The sequence below is a fragment of the Hibiscus syriacus genome, unplaced genomic scaffold (genome assembly GCF_006381635.1).
Source record: "Hibiscus syriacus cultivar Baekdansim isolate YM2019G1 unplaced genomic scaffold, ASM638163v2 tig00111792_pilon, whole genome shotgun sequence".
NCBI lineage: Eukaryota > Viridiplantae > Streptophyta > Magnoliopsida > Malvales > Malvaceae > Hibiscus > Hibiscus syriacus.
This window is the reverse complement of record NW_024063179.1, coordinates 330858-342865: the sequence shown is the minus strand read 5'-3', so window position 1 is coordinate 342865 and position 12008 is coordinate 330858.

Below are 12008 nucleotides of genomic sequence, written 5' to 3'. Positions count from 1 at the left end.
TGTTTCGTTGTAACCAATTTAATTCAAAAGATTTTTTTTATAAATAGTGAATAGTACCCGTGAACAGTAACTCCGAAAATAAATATAAGTTCATAAAATTCCATTTTGTTTCCAATTTTGTTCAACAAAGAAATAAAACATAATAATTACATGCCACTAATTCAGTCTACATTACATCTTAGGATGTCTTACTGATATAGAAATATACTTCTTAATGCTTGAAGTCGCCTAGAACTCTCTATTCCTCTATGGGCTTTTTACCTACGCGTGAAAATCATCACACGCTAAGTATAAACTTAGTGAGGCAATTTAAAATCATAAACGGTGCAATACAAATCATGTATGAAATTTAATATTATTTTTAAAGGCCAAAATCAAAACAACGTAATATAATAAAATCCTTTTATCCACAACTATTGCCCATAATTCTAAATCTATGAGGAACCCAATATAGGAGTTAGATAGTGCACAAAAGTGTTGAGGTCGAGCTTCGCTCACCTAATAGTGCACCGTAGTACTGAGGTCGGGTTTTACCCACCTAACTTGTATGTATCTTATTTGACACTATACCACTACTTAATTCTGCAGCTGCTAGAATCTATGGAATGCCATTAATACCACTGAAACCCAATAACATATTTGGGCATATAGTCATCAATTAAATCATCCATATAAACATATAACCATGTATAAACATTTGGGCAGTTCATACCCAAAATAACTTCCATATCAAATGTCATATTGATAAAACAAGGTTGACTTGTCACAAGTCTTCCATGTGATGTATAAAACATCTATGTACACGATGTATAAAATATCTATGTACCATATCATGCATGTATTACACTCACCTTGACACTTTATAAAATCCACAATATGTATGCCTCACTACGGTCCACAATATTTCTTTTATACTTGATTTGCTTCAATCACACTTAAATAAAAATTGTATAAAATCACAAATTCATAACAATATTAATGTTAGTATTGTACTAACATAACACATCCCATAAAAATTCCATAATACACTTGGAACTCATTTTCTACCAAATCTTTAACACTTAATAATTCCTTTTTAAAATTGACATCAACTTTTCTAATTACATAAAATGGTCCTTCACCATTTTATCATATAGATTCTTGATACCAAAAATTCCAGCATAGTACATCAATTATATAACACTTATACAATAACCCCTTAATTTTCTAGAATTTACAATTTGATCTCCAACTTTTCAAAATTTATGAAATAGTCACCAAATTGTCTAAAGCTTGTAGAATACTTCCTTCATCATTTCCAACCCATATAAATATAATATTCCATAATTTTTCTTTACTCAAACAATCCATGGCCAAAACTTAAAGAACAAGTTCTAGAAAAATTAAACATGTTCTAATCATCATACATGCTTGAATATGAATCAACTACCTCACAAATATCCATATTCATCATCAATTTCATGATCCCTTATATGAACACAAACCCTTAAATTTGGGATCTTTGAACACCATCAAGATTACCATGCAATATTGGTACCAAAAGATGGAGTTTTTCACATACAACAATTTTCTATTTACAACTTACTCAAAATCCTAAGTAAAATACTTGAAAATTTAGTTGAATCTTTCCCTTACCTATGAAGAAAACCCACGACAAGCTTGGATGAGGAAGAAGCTGAAAATACTCCTCCATTATTAATAGTCTAATATTAAATAATCCAACACATGGCATAATGAATTTTTTTTATTCAAATCAATTGGAAATTCCATTTTTGCCATTAATGAATTTCCATATTCACCATAAAACCTATGCACCTCATCCTTATCATCTTTCAAAGTCAAAGATGAATTATTTTGACTTTGATTTACGAAAATTCCCATGTATTTTCAAAAATTGCATTTTAGTCACTAAATTCCACTGTTTCAATTAAATCTGAAAAATTGCGCAATTCCAGACCAAATTTCTCTGATCTAAAATATTAAAATAAAATTTCCAACCACTTTATAACATCCTTCAAATTTTTGTAAAATTCCAATTCAATCTGAAATTACTGATTCCTTAACGGTTTTAACCATTTCGAAGTTTTTCTTTACCAAAATTCCAAATCCATAAATATGATTTCTATAAAACCCCACTCTCAAGAGTAACTATCAATTTATGGAATAAATCCTTTTTAGGAAATTTATCACTTAATTCCCTAAAATTTCTTTCAAGCTTTATACGTTGACCAACAACTTTCAAAAGTTACATTTTGGTCACTAACCAAAATTTGGGGTATTACAAGATTTTACAACCAATTTCGTCAAAAACACACAATTTTTCAAAATTTTCTTTAAATTTTGAAATAAAAAATTATTTTTGAAAAATTATCATTTCAATTCATGTTTTTGATTCAATTATATTGTTTTCATGGAAACTATACATATTATGATTGTCAAACATTATTTTCAAATAGTTTTCAAAACTTTTCCCATTAGGATTCGATTTAGAGAACCTTGACTATTGCGGACTCAATTGAGTTTTGGGATTGATTATATTACATACATGTGTTCCAAAATTGTAGGTATCCATCCTATTCTGATTTCTTAAATCATGTCAAATCCTAAACGTCCTAGGTCTTCATCGAGTTGTTTGAATCAAAACCGACCTCCCATTCCTCATCAACCATAAAATCCAAATCTAAACGAACCCGAATTAACTATTCTTAATTCTTGCTTTAACCAACCCGGTCGTTGTCGAGATGAATTATATGATAGGTTCGTTAGTTATTTCCAATCGTACAAAATTTGAGAAGAACGTATCCCCTCTTTTCAAGCAATGGTGGATATGAACTTCGAATATCTTCCTATTCTTCGTTCTTGGAAGTTTGATAAATTTTGCCAAATTAAGCCCATTGCCTATCAACAATTAGTCCACATTTTCTACTCCAATGCGGTTTGTGTCCAAAATGCGCGTCAAACCAAAACCATAGGAATACGATCCTATCTCTTAGGAGAAGTCATTTTTATCAATTTGGAAACAATCGCTAATGCCTTTGGTTTAGACAATGATGGGATAGATAATGAAAGAGATATTGTGGCTACTCCCTATCAATCTAAGGGTAATGTTAGTACCTTACGAACTCATGACGAGCGATTCCTTCATTTAATGATCTCTTGGTGGTTTAGACCATCTAGAGGTAGGTACTCCTCTCTTAGGGTCATAGATTTATAGTGGATACATTGTATCCAACATAATAAGAAAATTAATTTGCCACATATTATTTTTGGTGAACTTGTCGATACAGTAAACGTCATTCCTTCTAAAAATGTAGAAACTTTAGTTTACGACTGTCTTCTTTCCAATCTTTCCAATATTTTTATCAAACTAGGGCTTAAGGTCTTGGTTGATATTCCCATCCCTCTCCAAAACCAAATCAATCTCACTTCCTTAAAGAAAGCGGGATGGAAAAAGGATAAGAAATTGGCCAATGGGTTTATCGACCCACTAAACAAACACTGGGAGTTCTTCACGAGCTCCACCTCACCGGCACCAACAGCGGATGATGATACTAAACTTCTAGAGCTTTTTCAACATATAGACGATCATATACCAGACGATGAGCCAACACCAGCACAGCAAGAGGATCAAATGCCTCTATACTTTCGATCTTTCTTGGAGACATTGATATACGGTTTGCATCCATTGAGTCCCATTTGACTGCTATGAGGGCTCAACAACGCGAGATGAACAAACTTTAGATATGCTCACACTCGAGATGTGAGCACGTTATCCTCCTCCTCCTCCCGATCCTGCTATGAATTAGACCTTGCCTTGCCTGTTTGTTTTTGCTTGGATTGAACATTTTGATGTTTTGGATTGTTATAGATTATGGTTGTTTAGACTTGAATGTTTTAGAGAATTGAACTTAATATATATATATATATATATATCTATTTGGTTTAATTTGAATTTTCATTTTGAGCTTAATGTTTATTATTTTTCCATCATTTACATATTAGTTGCATTATGACCAATTACCATTACACATTTGATTATGAATATTGATTTATGAAACTAATGACTAACCTTTCTCTTGATTTTTATCTTAGCAGCTTAAGCTATATTTATTTAAAATCAATTGGCTAGTTTTTTAAAGTCTTGTTTTGAACTAAACATTTTATAGAGTCTTTTTTATTTAACAAAAAAGGGGAGAAAGATATGTTATAGTAAGGGGAGTAATTTTTACAAAATTGATTTCAAAAATTATTTTTCGAAGAAAATCTTAAAATTACTCAAGTGTTTTGTTATATCAAAAAGGAGGAGATTGTTGAAAATATTTTGATGTTTCGATATAACAAATTAAGTTTAAATGAATTTTAAGCTTTTACAAATCAATTTCAAAGTATATTCGATTAAATTATTCGAATATCCAAATATTACTCCAAGTCTTAAAAAGATCAATTTTAATCCTTACTAAAGTGTAAAATTGAGTTTTAAACTTAAAATATTTTTTAAACAATTTTCATAAAGTATTTCGAACCAAAAACAAACCAAAAATCAATTTTATAAAGGGATGTATCGATGCACTCATTTGATGCATCGATGCACACCCTATTTCAAATGCATTTAGTGTACTGATGCACTCATGGTTTATTAAAACATCAAATGCATTTTGTGTACCGATGCACAGACCATGCATCGATGCACTCCAGGCTTGTTTGAAACATCGAATGTAATTAGTGCACCGATGCACCCCTAGTGTACCGATGCACTAAGTCTTATAACGGTCGAAATATTTGAATTTTACACACAGTATACCGATGCACCTTGGCTATGTATCGATGCATCATACTCTCCCAACTGTTTTATTAATTATTTTCACACCATAATGACTCTATTAACTCCACTAATGATCCCCAACATTCAGAAGTGATCCAAGGAGTATTTAAACAAACTTAGGAGCCATTGATCAATAAGAATTAAGAAGAGAAGCTAGAGAATCAAAGAGAAAGCATCAAACCTCAAGTTTGAGCATTTCAAGCCTATTTTTCATTCAATATTCATTTTTCTTTCAATAACACTTATTTTGCTCAATTGTATTTATTTTTTTGTGTTCTTTCTTTTTTCTAGAATTGTGCAAACATCTTACCTTGTGAGGTTTTCTTGTAAGTTTGCAATTTGTGTATTTCTCTTTGGGAGAGAGTGTTCTCAAGAATTTGGGGTATAATTCTTGAGGGAGTTGCAAGGTTACTCTTTGTCCTCAAACGAAAGAACAAATTAGTGAATTTGTTGGAAAATCCTTAGTGTGGATAGCTAAGGTAGTGGACGTAGACTTTGGTTGATAAATTTGATCACTCTAAATTGTTGTGCAATTATTTTCAATTTTCTGCAAAAGCTTCCACCAAAATATTTATTGCCAATTCACCCCCCTCTTGCCGATTCGTCGATCGATTAACTCAACAAACATGATGGGCAATTCATACCTAAATTATTCATAAAACTTTATAGAAATATCATGGAAATAATCCATAATGAAAATAAAAAAATACTTTAAAATAATGAGGTTGACTTATTACAAGTCGTCCGTGATCAGAATAATTAAATAAATAACTGCACTTACTTATTATTACTTTCTCTTTTAAACATATAAATATTGTATTTTCTTGTGTAATAAATATCATAATTTATCATGACAATGTAATAAAATTGACCATTTCAAACATTCTAAAATAACATATATCATAAGAGTATCATAACATACATAGTTTACCACATTCTAAATTTTATTTTATGTTCTGACAGATTACACTACCTCAAAGAAATATTATTATGTATTAATATAAACACTTAAAAATTATTCCATTTATACCACTAGAAACTATACTCGAATAAAAATCTAACCATATAAGGAACTTTTTCTAGTTCATCTTGTACAATTTATAGTGAATTTTCAAAGTTGACGTACATAAACTATTTTGAGCAGAATCTGCTGCCCTGTTTTCTGACCAATCCTCGATTAAAAATTCATATCCTTTTGTATACTTCTTGAAATCAGTAGTCATTTTTTCTCAACAAAACTAGATTGATATAAAAATCAAAGGCATGAAAATCATCCCCTAATCATTTCTATATAATTTATGGTGATTTTCTAAACTTACTGTTCAGAACACAAATCTGTGCAGATTTCACTAGCTTACATTTTTAGCTTATTCATTAATTATATTAGTATACCAAATGAACATATTGGACGAATCACAAAATTTTATAACATTTAGGAGTCGCTTCTTACAATAGTAACTTCGTCACTAGCTCATCGGAAACCAATGTTTGCATGATATCATAAATACAAATTAAATATGCACTCACTTGGAGTGTTTAGCTTGCAACTTTTCTTAGAAATCCGCATTTCATCCTTAAGCTCTCCTTAGCTTTAACAATTCTTGATTTTGATTTCAAGCACACAATCTAAATGAACATCGTTTACAAAACATGTACATTTCAAATAACATGTTAGAATCTCACTAACATAGACGCACAATAGAAAATAAATTTCTAAGAATCTTCTTATGCTCATTCGATACTAATTCCACGTCACAACATAAATATTGTCTTTAAAACTTCAAGTTGACCATTCAAGTTCCTTTTTATCCAAATTCACCCAAACTTCACATAACTTTTTTCAGCTTTCCATTTTAACTATTAATTATGAATTCTTTTAGAATTCATCTAAGCTTTTCCATTTTATTCTAAATAGTCATTTGCCCTTTTACTTCAAATCAAGTCTCAGGCAACTTAATTAAATTTACAGCATCTAATTTTCAGCCCAATACCTAAAAAAATTCCATTATTACCACTTAAGACACTAACTTTCTCAATATTTACCATTTATTACTCAAACTTTGATAACTTACCAAAATAGTAAATTTCACATTGTAACACCAAATTCATCACTATACAATTAATTTCCAACATTTCACTTCATATAATGAATAATTAAAAATCAACCCCATAACTTTTTAAAATTATTTAAGAGGTCCCTAACTTTCTTAAAATTATAATTTGGTCCAAATAACTTTCTAAAGCTTGTAGGATCCTTTCTTACATCATTTCTAACCCTTGTATACTTTTCCATAATTTTTCTCACTTCCAAAAGCTTAGGTCGAATGTTAAGGGGGTAGGGTTTTATGATTTCACTCGATTTCAATTTGATTCGAGCAAGAAATCAACCTCTATTCAATATTTTAGAAATTCTACAATCAAACCCCTAACTCAATTTTTCCAAATCACAAATATCCCCTAATTTAGGGTTTAGGCCAAAAATCAATATAACATTTCTAGGTGTTTCGATCATCAAATAAGCTTAGAAATGATTCTATAACCTCAACAACCTCAAAATCCATCATCAATTCATAAAACCCTAACATGAAAATAAACCTTAAATTTTGGGAACTTAAGATTCAATGAAGATTAGCATGCAATAATGATACCAGATGATAGAGCTCTTTGAATTGAACAATTTTCTATTTCACTGTTTGATCCAAAATCCAAAGAAAATTGCTCAAAAATGAAAAATAAAATTTCTCTTACCTAGGTTATGAGGAGCACGAAATGGAGGTTGTAGAATGCTTTATTTTCATGAAATTTATAGCTAATTTCATGTAAATTTGTCATTTATTAAGCTTGAATGAATTTAAAATTCATTTAATTAGGAAATGACAATTTTACCATTAATGAAACTTGATAATTACATCATACCAAGCCACTTGTTGGTTATCATATTCCAAAGTCAAATATGAACAAAATATTATACCCTTTACAACTTTATCCATGCAACTTTCCAAGAATTTCAATCTTGTCATTTTCATCCAAAGATCCAAATTGAACATGGAAATAAATTCTCAAATCCAATGGTCCATATTATTTTCCATCATTTTAAAATGTGGAAATTATTTTTTAAGTTTAAATTAATATCCTTTAAATTTTCTCAAGATTTTTATTCGATATGATTTACCAAATTTTACCAGATTTTAACACTTTACAGCTTTTAACATAAATTTTGGATCAAAAATATAATTCTCACCAAATGTCATTCTTGGGGGTGAACTATTCATTTATGGGGTCAAAGCACCTAACTTTTGAAAAATACAATTTTGGTCCCTGAACGTTTCCAAAGTTTATACGTTAGTAATTAAACTTTAAAAGTTTACATTTTAGTCACTAACCAAAATTTTGGGGGTGTTACAATTAACTTCATATATGATAAGATGGCTTGGGGTAACTGATTGGTAGTTTTCAATGGAATCGAATACTTTGTTACAATTCCCCAAAGGGTCAACTAGTGTTCGATTAGAGAAAGTTAATCTGGTAGGGGATTACTCCTTTTAAAGTCGAGGTGTTTGTTTGAAGAGTGATCCATCGGAGATTTCTGGTCAGATTTGAATTAGTGAATTGTAGAGTTGTTTTGATGGAAGATAGTGGTTGACTATTTTGTCAGAATGAACATAATTAGTATATCACATATTTTTCTCTTGTAGGGTTTCTTAGAATGTTTGGGGAGCCTTCCTTGCTTTATAGGGCATCTCCTCTGTGTTACTAAATGACCCAAAAAGCCTTTTGATAAGTTAGAGAGAGTTTCTCCCAGACAAGATTAACCACGGGGTTGTTTGGAGTACTATTTCTTTGATGATTATCTGGTCTTTATAGTTACATAGGAATGAGGTGGTTTTTAGAGGTAAGAAACTGGATGTGTTACATATGGGTTTTATTGTTAAGTTTCGGGTGGCTTGTTTGCTAAAAAAATAGTTTTCGGAAGCCTCTATAAGTTAGGAGGAGCTGGTTATAGGTCTCTCGCTTATAGATAATTCCTTACCTAGGAAGAAGTTCTCAGAGGTGTTATTCGTAATAATTTAGGTAATTTACTACTAACTTTTTCAGTTCCAGTAGGGGGTGGGTCCCCGATTCAAGTGGAAGCAATGGTGATAGATCATGCATTAAAATTGTTTATAAGATCCGAGTGGTTCAATACTTTTGAGCTGAGAGTCGAGTTAGATTGTGAGGTGGTGGTTAATTGGTTGTTGGATGTTTCTAGCATCCGATCAGAATGGTGCTCTATGCTTCTTCCTATCACGTTTTTACTCCTACAAGCGAGACCTATCATTAAATTTTTTCTAAAAAGATGCAACTTGTTGGTTGATTTCCTAGCAAAATAGGTGATCGATTGAGATGTGTTTCTCCTAGAATATAGGGAGTTGTGGTAATGTTTTTACTAATCCTTTTGTGGAGGGGTCTTGATAGAGAAGCAAGGGCGGATGAGTGAACATTGCTCTCATCGAGGAAACAAACCTAAAAAGCTCTAGACTCGATGATGAAAATGAAGGGTTTTGAATGAATTGTGTGGGCGATAACAAGGGTGGTCTTCAGGGTTTTTAGATGCTAAAACTAAGATAAATAAACAAGATTAAGACAAAGGAAAACAAGGGTAATAAGATAGATGGGCAAACGAAGAAAAAGAATAAACAAGGGTAATAGAATTAAACTAAAGACAAAATATGTTGAACAAGATAGGTGGGTGACCAATAGGTTGTTGATGTTGGATTTTGACGGATGAATACTCATTGGAAAGATAAGAATTCAAGAAACGTAAAGATGAAGATGGAATTGAAATCGGATGGACAGATTGACAAGAAAATTGATTTGAAATTTTACTCTTGGTATGTAGATAGTTAACACAAACCCCAAGGTTTGTTTATGGAGATGGTGTGATGATGAGAGAATAAGATGACGAATTGTGATGGATGATAACTAAAGGATAAGTGTCCTATCGAGCCCTCCTAGTCGCAATGAAAAGGCAAGCTCGATAATATGACTCTAACCAGTCCTCTTAATCACGATGAATATGTAAACCAAAGTGTGAAGATCTCTCTCAAGAACTTAGAAGAACTAAAAGAAAAGGAAGCTTCAAAGGCATAAAGAAATCAACTCTTGCAAAAATGAACTATCGTTGTATTGTATAAAAGAAATGAAGAGCCTCTTTTATATAGGTTTTGATGAGTCATTGTTGTAACATGATTAAGGAATAAAATAACAATAAAATAATAATAAAATAATATCCTAATCCATGTGATGTGGGAAGCATCAATCTGGACCCTTGATGTAGTGCTTGATTCGATGGTGGAGATAGAAACTAGGAGTTCAAATGTATGACTTGATCTTCAGCTGTTAAATATGATGAAATGTCCAAAAAGATTTTATAATGATGATAGGTGGAATAGTTTATGATAAACAAAGTGATGGGGGGTTATAAGATATCAAGGCTATTACATTCAATTACCTTTCTAACCTTATTCCTAATATGAAAATATTGAAAATTATAAAAATCACGTATAATCCCGTATAGGAATTTTTGCACGTGTTATCTTCACTAAAATGGGCATATATCGAGTTATCGATATCAGATTGATGCAATTCAACTTTTAGAAATCTAAGAGGTATTTGGTTGTAACTCTAGAAGACATGTTGGCCAAATAACATCAGGATCCCATTCAAAAAGTAGTTAAAAATATGTTAATCTCCTGTTCTTCTTTTCCAATGCTTGGTTGTGTGAGTCCATTGGAAGCGTTAGTCCATCTTCCTTTGAAGTGAGTCTTATAATGCATGTATCAGGTCTGCATTTCTGGGATGTTTGTTTTATGGTATTCTTAGTGGCCTTTGTAAGGTGGTCGTATGCTAGGTGTAGACAGGGTTTTTACCATGTTATTGTTTTGTTTTTTATAAACTCGTTTTGTTTCATTTTAAAGTATAGTTTTCTTTAGTTATTGTTTTCCAGGTTAGATATTTTTGAAGGATGTTTTGTGTCGCTCTTTTGTCATTGCATAGGGTGCACTATTTTTCCTCCACTCAGGATTATTGAGGTTTTTTAACGAGCTTCCTATCAATCTATACTTTTCATTGGCACCAATAAATCATATTACCTTTAAAAAACAATGTCATTTTCGGATGACAAGTTCAATTTTCAAATACATTGAATAATGATGTAATACCCCAATTATCACGTAAGTGACTTTATTGAAAAGATTTAAAATGTGAGGATTTATTTGATTAAATGGTAAAAGATTAGGAAATGATTTGGAATAGTGTTTAGGCTAATTTGTGACAATAGATAAATTAAGAGGGCACTTTGGTCATTTAAGAGGGAAATAAATTTAAAATATATCCCTATTAGGGATTTAAAATGGGGAAAAGAGAAAAGTAAGCTATCTCTCTCTTTTCTCTTCTTTCCCGTGGAAAAGCTCTCTCCCATAGGAAAGGTGAGTTTTCAAATTGTTAGTTTATTCTTTCAATTTTGGTTGGTTATTAAAGCCTTTAGTATGATAGAAGCTTAAGGAAGGTTTAGATGGGATTAAAACTATGAGATAGAGGAAATAATGGACAATTTAGAAAATGGGTTTTGAAATGATATATTAATAAATGAGTGTTTATTGGTAGAATTGACTTGTCAAAGAGGTAAATAAGAGAATAAAAGCATTTGATGAGTTTAAAAATAAGTTATAAATTTTGGTGTGATTCTTAGAATCAAATGATCTTGAGGGATACTAGATGTTTTAAGTATCTAAATGAAGGAAAGTTAGTATGGATAAGTAGAGAAGAGTTATATAGTATTATTGGGAGTAAACATAAGGAAATTTGACCAAATTTGGGTATATTTCAGGGTATATTTCAGGTTGAAAAATGGAAAATCTGGGTAATGATATCGGTACTGATAGAATAGTACCTACTATAGACTAAAATGGAATGAATTAGCTTAGTAGTATTGATATTGATGCAATCAGTATTGATACCGAAGGGGGAGTATCGATACCGAAGGGAATGTATCGATACCATTTGAAACAGAATGCAAAAATGATATCGATACCATAGTAGAGTATCGGTACCATAGTATAGTATCTGAGGAGCCGAAAATTGTAAGTTATTCTGATATTGTTGTAGAAAAGTTAATAATAAGTACTTTTGAGTAATGTTTAAGTGT